Genomic DNA, 14,418 nt, shown 5'->3' with positions numbered 1-14,418 from the left:
TCATAAATAGAGATCTGCAACAATATTCTAGTCAATGTAATAAGAAAATTGGTCAACAATAGTACATCAATTAACACTTTAAGGAATTAATCTTAAATGTCATAAGTAGTCTAAATAATTTATAAATAGATTATATCAACAAAGTTTATCCCTTTACTATTAATACTTACAACAGTAAACTCTTAACTCTTTGATAATAGTGTATCCTCCTCTTCCCCCCAGTAAGTAAAATTATGTAAAGTATTTAGGAGATACAATAGGGAGGCAAGGGGCAAGATAATAAGAGAAGGGGTAGAAGAGAGATTACCACAGCTTCAGAAATTCAACAAACAAACAACAACAAGGAAGTCATCTTAAAGAGAAATAGTGCCAACTTAGTAAACTTAAGTAGTACCACGTATAAAGAGAGCAAATTGGGTGAGCTAAAGTTCCATCTTCCAGCTAGAGGTTTCTTTTCAGCCTTCCAATCAGCAAATGGTGAAATGTGCTGACTAATCTGCAGTCCCAAAACCGTCTTTTCCCAGCCTACTGTTCGCCTCTGGCTTCTTCCTCTTGCTGCTGCTTCTTTCTTTGCTTTCCAACTTTTAAATCCACATACAAATCTTCCAAAGTCCAATATAATGCTCAATTTATCTTCTCCCCAATATTAAGTAGATGTAATAGTCATGTTGTGCTCAGACCAGTTCCGGATCTCCAGGTTTTAGCAATCTCCTTCTTTCCCCAAAGCTTCCCCTCACAGAGTAAAATTTTCCCAATTGCTTTTCTGGTCAGCTCTCCGTCCGACTTCCAAGAGGTGCTTATCACAACCAGGAGAGAAGAATTTATGCTATCATTCTTCTGTCATTCTACTCCCTTCAGACTTCAAAGAATCCAAGATATAAACCGCTTTCTCTGTTCCTGTTACTCGATCTCGCAGGCTGTCACTGCTTTGCTTATTCACTCAAGTGGCAGACTGATTGGAAGCTGCCATAAAATGACAGCTTACTCTTTAGCGCCGAGCTCGGGAGCTTCCCTCTTCACTGTCGGGAGTTGCCTTCCCCCTCTGCAGCTTGAGGATCTCCACGTTGACACAAACCTCTCCGGGTTCATGTATCCCTGGGGATCGCTCCTGACGCCAGAAAGGTGTTCAAGCCTGCACCAGACTTCTTCACCTCCGTTCTCCTGTCCTGCCACTCCAGTCTTCAGCATTTGATAATAATTGGAATACGTGGTATAATTGGTTATATCAGAGACAAACTGTTCAATGAGCATAAATAAGCATAAATAACCATAAATAGCGATAAGATGTGTATATTTAAAGTAAGGTAGAGAATTGGATCTTGTAGACTGTCAAAAAGAATATCTGTCTGGTTTTAACGTATTTTCTTTTTTCTTCCGTCTTTTTTTTTTTCTCTCTTTATACTTCTTTTTCTTCTTTTTCGGTCGCAAGACCGAGCGCTTTTTTCCTCTCTCTCTTTCTCTTTCTTTCTTTCTTCTTTTTCTCTCTCTGTTTCTTATGTAATGTTGTTATGTTATTTTTTAATTGTAAATTCAATAAAATTTATATGAAAAAAAAATATGTGTAACATGATATGTCTATCTGTTGTTTTCATTTTTGTGTTATTATACCTAATAAAAAAGTTTCCGGATTAAATTCAGTTTTCTGATTCGTGATTTCTTCTATCCATTGTCTAATTGTATTCCAACATTTTTTCCCTTCCTGGCATGTCCACCAGGGATGAAAATAAGTGCCTTTTTCTTTTCCACATTTCCAACAATTTGGGTCTGAGTTAAACATTTTTGCCAGTCTAGCGTGAGGAAGGTAGAACAATTTGTATTGATTTTCCTTGTATGCTGTGGATGTAATTAGTTTGTAATTTGATCCCCACATTCTCTCCCATTTTTCCAGGTCTATATTGTGGCCAACATTTTTTACTCATACCACCAGCGTCTTTTTGACCACCTCCTCTTCCATTTTAAAATCTAGTAGAAAGTTATATGTTCTTGAGATCATTTTCTTTTCCATTTCTTGTAGAATTTTATCTAATTGATGTTTTTCCATGCAGAAACCAAATTATTCTTTGTCCTTCTGATATCTCGTCTGAATTTGCATGTATGGTCACCAGTCTATTTTGTTGCTGTAATTCTTGTCTCGTTTTAATTGTCCATGTGTATAATATGTCTTTGTAATTCCTCTTTTTCCCCAGATCCATTGCATTTGGGTAGATTTGTGCTTCCATAATTGACAGCCAGTTTGGTAGTTTAGTATAATGATTCTTTTTAATCTTGTTCCATATCCAAATTAATGAATCTCTAATCATGTGTCTCTGAAAATATGCATGCTGTTTACATTTCCCATCCCATAGGAAACTATACCACCCTCTCTGCAAGTCGTGACCCTCTATTGACAATACTCTTCTATTTTCCAGGTTGATCCAATCTTTAATCCATACCATAGCCGTAACCTGATAATACATTTCTCAGTCAGGGAGAATGTATCTTTTCTTTTATGTATACAGAGAGTATTTGCACCAAGACAAATTCCTTGTGTGTCCAACCACACTTGGCCAATAAAGAATTCTATCTAAACAATTCTATAAATATGTGTCAAATTATTCAGAGTACTACCCTAACCTTCGTTTATCAGTAGCTGTCTCTTGCATTACACATGAGAAATATTAATAAATACATGTATTCTTTTGTTATACGAGATTTACTAGGGTCATTCCATGTCAAGTAGTCTGGGGTGTCACTGCTTGACCATCAGGGATTTTGATGAATTTTTTTTGTGAACATGCAGACATGTCCCCAATGAACATTGGTAAAGTGTTATATTTGCCGATGCAATACTTGCAGAGATATAGTCATTCTCTGTTTAGACTGCTATGAGAGTTCAGTACAGGATAACCTCCGCCTCCATCACATGACAGTGACAAGTTGTTAACCTTGCCTCCATTGTCATGGTTACCCCAGCTTTTGACTCAGTCCCTCGTCGAAGTGAATTGTGTTCTGCGATCTCTCATGAAGAGATAGGATTTCTGTTTGTATTGTTGACAAGTGCAGTGATTCCTGCTTTGAACTTGGTGATAATCTCCTGGGGACCCGGTAGAGCCAACGTGATGCCATGTGGAATGGAAAGTACCCTTCCCTTCCCAGAGTGATTCCAGGACCAGAGATCTTCTCCTGGTGCTGAGGACACTCTGTGGCCACCAACAGTGCTGTAAGTGATTGCGGCAAGTGGGTGGAGTGGTAATAGGGGCTACATTGCCTACAGCCAGGCCAATTCCCCTTTTTAAAGCCGCATGACGTTACCGCATCGCTGGAATAGTCTTTGCTGTCAGCGTCGAACAGCTGATTGGCGCTAACTGTGGGGCATGATAGACCAGTCCTCTTGAGGCCTCACAATGCAACCACAGCTCGCCTGGCCTTAAAACAGAGAGAAAATATCATCAGACACCTGTGCCTCATTAGGAGTTATGGAAGGTGAAACAGGTCGCGAAGAGGCTCTTTCCTCTATGATGGCGCAGGTCTCTTCAAGGTCCAAAAGACACTCTTCAGCACAAGGGGCAGCAGCCAAAGTTAAAGCTAAGGCTGTTGCCACTAAGAAGAGAACTAAAGCTGAGGAAAAGGTAGAAAAGAGAAGACATGAGGCCCTGGAACAACAGTTTGCAAAGGGCCTGGAGCAGAGAGAGGCAACTGTCACCCCCTCTGACTGTTGCTGGGGCAGATTCAGAGGCAATTATTTTTCAAATTCCACAGGCTTGGTCTCTAGAGGGGGCTGCTGAGTTTAACTCCTCCCTGCCCCAGGATTTGAACAGAACAGGACCCAGCAACAGGCCTGTTGCTTGGGCTGATCCTGCTATTTCTGCCTGCCATCAGCCTTATAGGTGGCAAAGGTCTCCAGCGGAGGCCACCTTTACCCTACAGCTGCGGACCTTGGGAGTCCTTCTGGAGCAGAGGTCCCTGACATTATGGGAGATGTGATTTCAACAGCTATCAGGCAGGGAAGTGCAGATGGATTTCAACATCTCCTAAGCCCCTCTATGGGTTAGCCTCTGGTTTCTTAAGAGTTCCTATACAAACCTTCCCTTATGAGGTAGTTCTTATTGACAAGCCTGAATTGGTTAAGCACACCATGCAGGCCTCGCAACTGTCCCATAGTGAATGGATAAGATATCAGGAGACTGCTTCTATTGAACAATTTGAATGTACTTCTGATTCTGAAGAGGAAGAAGGGGAAGTGAGGGATTCAAACTTATCAGAGAATGAAGGTGTTTCTCCTGAACTGCCTGTGTTCACAGGATTATTTAAGCCTATCTTATTTAAGTCCCTCTTACATAAAGCAAAAAATACAGCACATTTAATCCCAGATGAGGCCATGGTGAGCCCCTTCCTGAAGGGCAGACACAAGGAGATTCGCTATTCTCACAACCTACTGTCCAAACAAAGGTTTTGCAATCTCCTAAGTTATTTCTGGATATGGTGCTGAAGCAATGCGCCTCTCCAGGCATTGGCCCTAGCCTTTCCACTACTGATAAGAGATTTTACAATGTGGGTCCAGATCTAGCCAAGGCCTTGCAGCTCCTCACGGTGGACTCCCCAATAGTTAGCTCAGCATCATCCTCAGGGATCCCTACGGAGCCAGAGGACGTGTTGAAAGGGGAGGATAAGTATCCTGAACAGATCCTGCAAAGATCTCAACAGGTTTCGGCCTGGGCGGTCCGTGCCTCAATGGCAGCTTCGTTTTCACATGGGTGTCGCTCCGCTGGATAAAACAGATGCAGGAGCATGTGCCGGCTTTAGGCATCAGAGTGCATCAGGATTTGAACAAAATGATAGCTGCCACTTTACTGTAGATGCAACTCTCAATTCAGCTAAATTTGCCACTAAGGCCATGATGTCCTCTGTCATGGTGTTGAGACTGTTGTGGCTCTGCAACTGGCAAGCAGATGCTAGGAGAAAGTGGAAGGTGGCTTCAGCTCTTCTAAAAGGGGACAAGCTGTTTGATGATGTTTTGGAGCCCTACCTAGTAGAGACCAGGGACAAGCAGAAAATTCTTCCTTCTACTTTCAAGAGGTCAGAAACTAGGCCTGCTTCCTACTTCCACCCATCTTCTTTCTGTCAAGACTCTGGTTCCAGGTTTGCATGCTTCCAGATGACCTTCCCAGCTTGGCAAGATCACCAGCCAGGTAGACAGCTTCCTTCTTCACAGGGAAAGCAGCCCTTTTGAGGAGGAGGAAGTCATTCTTTCCGATGTTCCATGTGACTGCAAGTCTAATCCCCCCACATCAGAGGCCAACTGTCTCTCTTTTCTTCTCAATGGGAGAACACATCTGACGCCTGCGTTTTGCAGACTGTGTGGTCAGGGCTTTGTCTCGAATTCCTCTCCGTGGTTTTTTATTAGCTGTCCCGTTTCTAAGGTCAACACTAGAAGGGTCCTCATGGAAACTGCCATTCAACACTTAGTGGATATTCACACTATACAAGTGGTACCAGAGGATCAGCAAGGGCAGGGATTTTATTCCCGGTTGTTTGTCATCCCCAAGGCCTTGGGGGGGGAGGCTGGAGAGCAATCCTGGACCTTAAACACCTGAATAATTATATCCTTTACTGGCGCTTTAAAATGCAGACACTCCAAACCAACATTTAGAGAACATTCAGGAGGGTGACTTCCTTACATTAATAAATCTGATGGAGGCATACCTCCATGTGCCAATTTGGCTGTTTCATTGCAAATTTCTCCGTTTCTATTACAATGGACAACACTATCAGTATCAAGCTTTACAGTTTGGGCTTTCTTCAGCCCCCAGGGTATTCACAAAAATACTGGCTGCCCTTACGGCCTCTTTATGAGCCCTGTCAGTAAGAGTTCAATGTTACTTAGATTATATTTTAATTCAATCGTCCTCGGACCTCACTGCCAAGATAGACCTTCAAATTACTTTACCGGTGTTGCAGTTGATAAATATCAAGAAGAGCCATCTGCATCCGACCAACTGTCTTCTCCATTTGGGAGCGGTCATAGACATGGTATCCTGCGAAGTTTTCCTGTCTCTAGATTGTCAAGAGAGTTTGCAATCCTTGGCCAAGCAGATCCGGCAATGATGGACAGTGCCCTTGTCTCTTCTGTTACAGTTCTTGGGTAAGATGGTGTCTTGCATATCCATCGTCCCATGGGTGCAACTTCATGCCCAGTCATTACAATGGTTCCTTCTGCCCTACCAAAGGTTAGGCAAGAGCCACACTGCCATCAATGTTTTGGTCCCTTGGTCAGTTCTCCGATGTTTCTGGTGGTGGCAGTTTCCTGCCATCGTCAAAGGTCAGCTCTTTAAGGACCCAGCTGGGTGGTTGTCACCACAGATGTCAGCCTCTACAGTTGGGGAGTCCATCTCCAATCGGAAATGCTCAGGTTCAGTGGTCTCAGTTGGACAGCACTCGACTTATCAATTGGCTGGAGCTCAGGGCAATTCATCTGGTCCTCAGGCAGTTTGGGGGCAAAGTGGTGGGGACCCATGTCCTAATACTGACAGACAGTGTGGCAGCCAAGGCGCATATCAGCTGTCAAGGGGGAACCAGATCCAAGACTTATGTAGGAGGCAGAGTGGTTAGGTCTTTGGGTGGAGAGGCCTCTATTGTTTCTCAGGGCAGAACACATTTTGGGGGTTGACAATGTACAGGCCGATTGGCTAAGCAGAGCCAAAATAGACTACTCAGAATGGTGTCTCCATCTGGACTATTCAGGGAGATTGGAATCTTTGGATCTCTGGTTGTAGATTTGTTTGCCTTCTCAGACAATGCCCAATTTTCCAGGTATTTCCCCAGGTTCACCACACCGGGGGTGGAGGAGATCACCCTTCGGAGCCAGTGGCCACCAGGTCTTTTGTATGCATTCCCACCTCTTCCTCTCATTCTGGCCATAATCATGTTGGTGGAGAGGGAAGAGGTTTTACTCCTGACCCCACATTGGCCCAGATGTCCCTGGTTCATGGATCTGGTGAACCTATCAGTGGCTCAACCTTGGAGGATCCCCCCTTCCAAGATTTCCCTCAGCCAGGGAGCTCTGCTTCATCCAGAGTCCCAATGGCTTCAGTTAGCCACATGGAGATTGAGCGGGGATCTTTAGCTTCTCTTCAAAGGTCATAGCAACTATCCAGACATCTAGAAAAGCATCTACCAATCACATATATGATGCAACTTGGAGGATTTTTTGCACTTGGTTTAATTAGACTAATTGTTTGGCCATTGATGATTCTATTAGTGACATTCTGGAATTCCTCCAGGATGGTCTGGACAGGAGGCTTTTGCCCAATATTCTCCACAGACAGGTAGTGGCTTTGTCTTCTGTCTTATCTGCGGGGACATTGGAGTCCATTTCTCATCATCCCCTGGTCCATAGATTCCTCAGAGGGGCCACGAATCTGCGACTACTGGTAGTCCATAGGTACCCTACATGGTACATGTCTAAAGTTCTACAGACTCTTACGGGAGTTCCATTTGGGCCATTGTGATCAATTGGAATGAGGTTCCTCACAATCAAGGTGGCCTTCTTGGTGGCCATCACGTCAGCTAGAAAGGTTTTAGAACTGGCAGCACTCTCTGTTAGGGCAGATCTCTGCATTTTCCACCATAACAGAATGGTACTGAGGGTAGACCCACTTTTGTTCTGAAAGTTAACTCTTTGTTCCACAGAGTGCAGAATCTGGTATTGCCAGATTTTTGTCCAAACCCTAGCCACGAGCTGGAAAAGGAGTGGCATGCTCTGGATGTTCGCAGAGCATTGAGGATATATGTGAACATCTTACGGAACATCTTTGTACCGTAAAACGGAATCACTTTTTGTATCCTTTCAACCGGCCACGTTAGGGAACAGAGTCTCTCCATGTATGATATCTGGTAGTGGGAGGGAGGAGGATGTCTTAATATTTTTCAGACCACGATGACATCTGTCAAGATCCCTGTGCTGAAAGCTGAGTAACCATGGCAACAGAGGCAAGGTTACCAGGTTACTGCAGCCTTCTACAGTATGGCTCTGTGGTTCCAGCAACTTTGAGACATAATATCTCCAGCAATATTTTGTTGAGAGAAACAAAACTTGGCCATCTTGTCCAAATTTTTGTGCTCTATTAAACAAAATAATAACATTCTCATGAGTGATCTCCATCTAGATAATTTGGAGCAAAGTTGACTGAAAATATTGTGGCTTAAAAAAAGGTTAAAGTTTGCCTTTTTATATCTCTGGAAGGGTGATATATGTGAAACTTCATACATAATAACTTAGCAAACACAAGGTTTTCGAATATAAAATTTCATTTCCGACTGTTTTCCAATAGTTTACAAATTGAGTGTAAAGTTGACATTTTTTGTAAAAATGCCCCAAATAGGGTATTTTCAGCCCTCTTTTACAAAAAAAGACCTTCTGGAAACTCTGTTAAATCATTCTCATTAGAAAGAGCTTGTTTCAAACCCCTTAAAAAGTAGGATTGGTTTTTCATCACTGACCTATAAAACCCTAAAAATAGGGACCAAGTTGAGGATGTTGCTATGGCAATGTCACATGCATTCTATTTTTTTGTCTTGTTTGTTTTAGTATTATCATTAGTACTGTCATATTGCATTATTACTTTGATATTTGTCCATGGTGACATTGTCACTACCAGTTCAGGCACTTGAACCAGCAAACCCATCGCCATAGGGGGCATGCCCAATAGTCTTGCAGTACCAGTCACAAGTAGGTTTCTTGATTCAGGATCCCAAGCCTGTAGTTTGGTTTCTTCATTGATATTCCAAAGCCTTGTGTGGGTATCTGTCCGGTTCCCAAGCTGACAATTGGGCAGCTTACCCTAGATTCCCAAGCCTAAAGTGGGTATCTTGTATGGTTGCCAAGCCAAAGTCCATATTGTTTGTATGAACTGCCAAATTCCAACGATCGCTTATTATTGAATTTACGTGCCACCTTCTTTAGCATCACTTCTGGGAATTGATACTGTTGACCTAATGATGCAACTGAAGGTACTGGAAAACATGCAAATAAGCTGTGGTTCTGAAACCCAACAAACGTCTTGTCTCTCAGGACAATAAAATGAATGAGCAAGGCCTCACAGATGCATAAATGTTACCAGTGCATCATTTGTTCGATTGAAATTTCCATGACTTGCCTACCCACCATTTTTTGTCATAAATGTAGGCAACATAACAACTGGAAAATATGTTGGCCAATTTTAAATTTGGATCAGTGATACTGGACATTTTGGCTGCAATGTTAATCATATCATTTGAAACTTTGCTGACAGAAATTGAATTTGAATCAACTGGCACAAACTGGTGGTGATCTCTTGCCCGAGCTATTGCACTGCTAACTTTCCATCTTTCTTTTTGCAGCATCCTGCTTTCTTCGATTTCTTTCTTTCTTTGAAACATATATATATTTAATTCCGTGAATGTTTCTGTCACAAAAGTTGAACAGATCTGTCAGCATCAGTATTTGGTTGGTTGATGGTCTCTGGAGGCTAGCTTGAACAGTTCATTCATGCCACCATGCCAACTTTGTTGCATGATGATTTGCTGTGACTTGTGCCAAAAAAATTTCATTGTGCCCTAATTTTGAAATTATGTTTTGATTGCACAGATTGACAATTTTTTTTGTAATTTTTGTATTGTACTGCTGAACTTTCACTAAAGTATATTCTTGTAATCTTAGTTTTAATCATCAAATACTCAATCAACTTCTGAACAAACATGTGCACAGAAACCATATGAAGTATATGATCAGAAATAATGCAATGGTTGATAATTTGCCATCTTTATCGACATAATAAGCAACAAACGAGTGAGTTGCGAATTCTCCCAGTGAAAGCCTTGAGCAGCATCTTGGACAACAAACATAGTGTCTTTTATAGCCTGTAATTCCAACACAATTTCTTCGCATATTCCACTCATCTTTATTTTTGTTTGTTCTTTTTCTTCTGTCCAAATGTCCTACAGTCTTTTAATCCAATCAGCAACACTTTTCAAACGGTAAGTCCAATATCCATGAATCTTTTTTTCTTAAAACAATTTTATTAATTTTAACAACAAACAAAAACACATAAAACATAAAAACATTATCCTTTCCTTCATGAGTTTACAGACAGTGTATCGGTTGGTTTACCACTTTTTTTTGTGCATCCATTTCATAGTCTCCATTGTAGTTATATTACATAATAGCTCATATTATCAATCAACAATAATATAGCCCGATATCATATTAAACAATCATTTGACTATAATTTTAACGAGATAACTATAATTTACTTAATTTATTTTATAGCAAATCATAAAGTCATACCAAGTCTATCTTAATAGAATTTTATAAAGATAGTATCAAATAAAAAAAAAAGAGATATGCATTCATTGTTTCCTAAGGTTCTAAATATTCTATTATTATATTTTATTATCTAGCCATTGATAGAAAAGGTCCCAAACTTCATAGAATTGTTTATCTTCTTGTTCTCTAATTTCAAATGTCAATCTACTCATTTCAGCACATTCTAATATTTTCTTAATAATTTCTTCCTGTGATGGTATTTTCTCACTCTTCCAATTTTAGCAAAATACAATCCTAACTGCTGTTAATACATTTACAATCAAATATTTCAAATTTTTATTGTATGTATCAGAGTAAGATTCCCAATAAAAAAATCTCTGGCTTTAAATCTATGTTTCTTTTGTCATTTTTTCCAGCCATATGCGAATTTTAGTCCAATATTTTCTAGCGTCCTCACAAGTCCACCACATATGGTAATATGAGCCAGGTATCTGATGACATTTCCAGCACTTTTCAGATTTATTCTTGAACATTCTTGCTATTCTTGTCGGGGGAAAATGCCACCTGTAAAGCATCTTATACAAATTTTCTTTATAAGCTATTGACATTGTCATTTTATAATTTTGAGACCACAATTTTTGCCATTTCTCTAAATCAATCCCATATCCAAAATTCTTCCCCCAAGCAATCATAGTTTCTTTAACTTGTTCTTTCTCTAGTTTAATTTCCAGTAAATAACCGTATAATTTTTTAATCACTTTTTCATCAGTACCTGTCAAAATCTTATCTAAGTCAGTCAATTTATCGTAAAACCCCTCTACTTTAGAATCTTTAACATACCTTGTGTGTATTTGCGCATATGAAAACCAATTCATCTTTATACCTTGTTCTTCTAAATTTTGCACTGTTTTAAGTTCACCCTTTTCATCCAATATTTTCCCATATCTAACTGTTCCTTCTTATATGTTATAGGATAAGAAAAAGCTTCAATAGAACACTTCCGGTTGTCGGCTTTGCTGACAGCAGGGATTCGCCTTCTCTGCGATTCCTGCTGTGCTTCCGCCATTTTGAGTGCCTCCGATCTGACGGATTTGGAGGCTAAGGCTGTCCTGTTGGGGCAGCTGAAGATAGGGGGATCCGGACGGGGTGAGGAGCATCGCAAACCCCTCCCCCAGCCGGCAATAACCCCTTTTCTCAAGACGGTTCCAGCGGTGGTCTTTTTATGCCACCATAAAGAAGCTTGACGGCAATTGGATAAAGAATGCACAGGAGGGAGAAGGAGTTTTCTTTTTTCTTTTTTTAAAGAAAGTTTTTTCTTGGTCGAACTGGGACCTTAAGGATATATTTAACACCTGGGAAAGTAATGACTTGGAAGCTATTGTTCCCGATTGATGTTTTCAGCTGCGAAGAAAAGTGACGAAAAGGGGAAGTTACTTTCCCTCCCTATGGAATTAACAAATGGACAAGGAAACCAGCCTTTTGGTAGAAGGTAAAACCTAAACTCCTTTGTTATAAGTGGGAAGGGAGAGCTTTGGGAAAACAAATTTTTTACTCTAAGACTTTGCTGGAGGAGATGCCTTTGAAGATAAAGAGAATTTTCTTTTCCCTAATTTGACTTCACCCCTAGAAGAGAAACTGTAAAAAGAAGAAGCTTCTACTCTGCCTGGACTGTTTGATGACTGTGGGACTTTGGGACTTTGGGAACTGTTTTAAGCCTTGAAATAACTGATTGGTTTAAGAAGAGGATACAGAAAGAGAAGAAGAAACTTTAAAAAATCTATCTCTTGATGAACTAAAAAACAATATCTAAAAACAAAGAAAGAAGGCAAAGATGTTATGGGAGAAGCCCTTTGTTTCCTAGATATGGCGCTTGCTATGTGTCAGCAAATTAAACAACAGCTGGAAGAAATCGAGGAAGAAGAAGCCATTTTTAATAGAACTAATGATTGTGACTAAGAAAGAAAGAGAAGAGGAGCGAAAAGGACTTAAGAATAAAAAAAATATTTATGAAAGAGAAAAGAAGATGCAAAAACAACAGAATGCTAGAAAGCAAAAGGAAAGAGGAATGCAGAAAGAAATTAAGAAGGCAGAGGTTTTGAGAGGAGGGGGTAAAAAGTTTAGGCGGGCTAAGAAGGAAAGGGAAAAGGGGGAAAAAAGTTACAAAGATATAAGACAAGATGGAGATAAGGAAATTTTTTTCAGGGATAATGGGTAATATATGGGTTTTTTTTTAAAAAGGGGGGATTCTGCAAAGTACACATGAGTATTGTAATAGTGGTATTTGTATTATAAGTAGATAACCAGAACTTTTTAAGATCTAATAAAAGACTAAAATATCAAGGTATAACTTTAAAAGGTTTAATAATGAATGATAATAAGTTTTAATAAAATACTAAAGGGAATGTTTAAAATATTAGTTTGAATATAGAGTTTAATGGATTAATGTGTTGATTGTTATGGATTTATTATTGTAGTATTGGTTTTTGAAATAGTAGAATGTACTAAGCAGAATCTGATTGGGATTTAGGTCTTATTTTAAATTTTAACTTAGGGGAATGATAGAAAGGCATCATACTCCGATTAGTGATTCCAGGGGAAACTATTCTTTCTTAAATTGGAAATGAGACAGATGTAAATGGAGAAATGGACAAAAGATATAAAAATATTTTTTTAAAAAAAGCAAGATTAAATATATAAAACAGAATTAAGATGAGGCAAAAGTGGAGAGGAGTTATATAATAGATATAGAATGGTAAATAAGATGGGTAATGGTATATATAAGAAAAGCGTGAATACAACTGAGTCCATACAAAAAGAGGTAATCTGGGGCCAAGTTACTTTCTAGAAGAAAGCTTTATGTTTTTTATGTCTGTGTTTTATGTGTGTGTGTTTAATTAAGAATTAAATAATAAAATCTCGGAAGAAGACTAGATGAGAATAATTATAAACAAGCCAGAGGAAATATAAAGTTGATGACTGGATAGCAGATAAATCAGAAAGGAAATATGATTGAATAATGATTAAAGAGAAACAATGTGGAATTTGGTAAAGGGAATTTACGTGTTTATATGGAAATGGGATAAATTATAAGTATGTGATATGAAGCAATATGTTACCTGCCTTGTAAGGATCTACAATGGAAAGAGGTTTTATGTTTTTAATGTTTAATGATGTTTTGTCTTGTTTGTTTGTTTGTAAAATCAATAAAACTTGTTTAAAAAAAAAAAGAAAAAGCTTCAATAGTTGATAACCAAATTGGGATTTTCAAATAACATTGTCTCTTAATTTTCTCCCAGTTTAACCATAAAGACTCCCGTATATAATGCCTTCTAAAATAGCCCTGCGATTTAGTTCCCTTATACCACAGAAAAGCATGCCAGCCCAGTAATAGATCATGTCCTTTAGTGTCAACAATCTAATCTTTCTTAACGTTATCCATTCTTTGGTCCACATCAAGTTTGCAGTTTGATAATACAACTCCCAATTAGGAAGGCCAAATCCTCCTCTAGTTCTAGCATCTTGTAAAAGTTTTAATTTTATTCTCGCTTTCTTACCTTGCCATATATACTTCAACACAATTTTATTTAAATCTTCAAAATAATCTTTGCCAAGCCTAATTGGTATTGTTTGGAACAGATATAAAATTCTGGGTAAAATATTCATCTTGATTGTTGAAATTCTACCTATCAATGACAGTTGTAGGTTTTCCCATTTCTTCAGATCAAATGCTATCTGCTGTTTGAGTTTAATATAATTATTCTCTTTCAATGTAGTGCATCTTGATGTCAAGTATATCCCCAAATACTTAACCTCATTCGTGACTTGAATTTTCAGTAGGTCTGCCAGTTCTTCTCTTTGTCTTAATAATATGTTCTTTGTCAGAATCTTTGTTTTATCTTTATTTATTTTCAAACCAGCCATCTCACCATATGTCTCTATCTTTTCCAATAGTTTTAAAGCTGTCTCTAGAGGATCTTCCAGAATGAAAACCAAATCATCCGCAAAGGCTTGTAGTTTAAATTCCTCCTTTTTGATTTTCATTCCTTTTATATTTTGGTCCTCTCTAATATTTCTATTCAACACTTCCAAGGTCAATACAAATAGCAAAGATGATAATGGGCAACCTTGTCTTGTGC

At 39.2% G+C, this 14,418-nt stretch overlaps 1 protein-coding gene and 1 pseudogene across 1 annotated transcript in view; both read left to right on the top strand.

The window, feature by feature from the left end:
- Positions 1 to 14,418, top strand: part of ZNRF2 (zinc and ring finger 2) — a 151,594-nt gene that overhangs the window by 95,998 nt on the left and 41,178 nt on the right. The gene's annotated exons all lie outside the window — the stretch shown is intronic.
- Positions 4,115 to 5,219, top strand: LOC148124009 (uncharacterized; annotated as a pseudogene).

The sequence above is a fragment of the Pseudonaja textilis genome, chromosome Z (assembly GCF_049901715.1).
Source record: "Pseudonaja textilis isolate UNSWEBS1 chromosome Z, rPseTex1.2, whole genome shotgun sequence".
Taxonomy (NCBI): Eukaryota; Metazoa; Chordata; class Lepidosauria; order Squamata; family Elapidae; genus Pseudonaja; species Pseudonaja textilis.
This window is presented reverse-complemented; position numbering and strand designations above follow the sequence as displayed.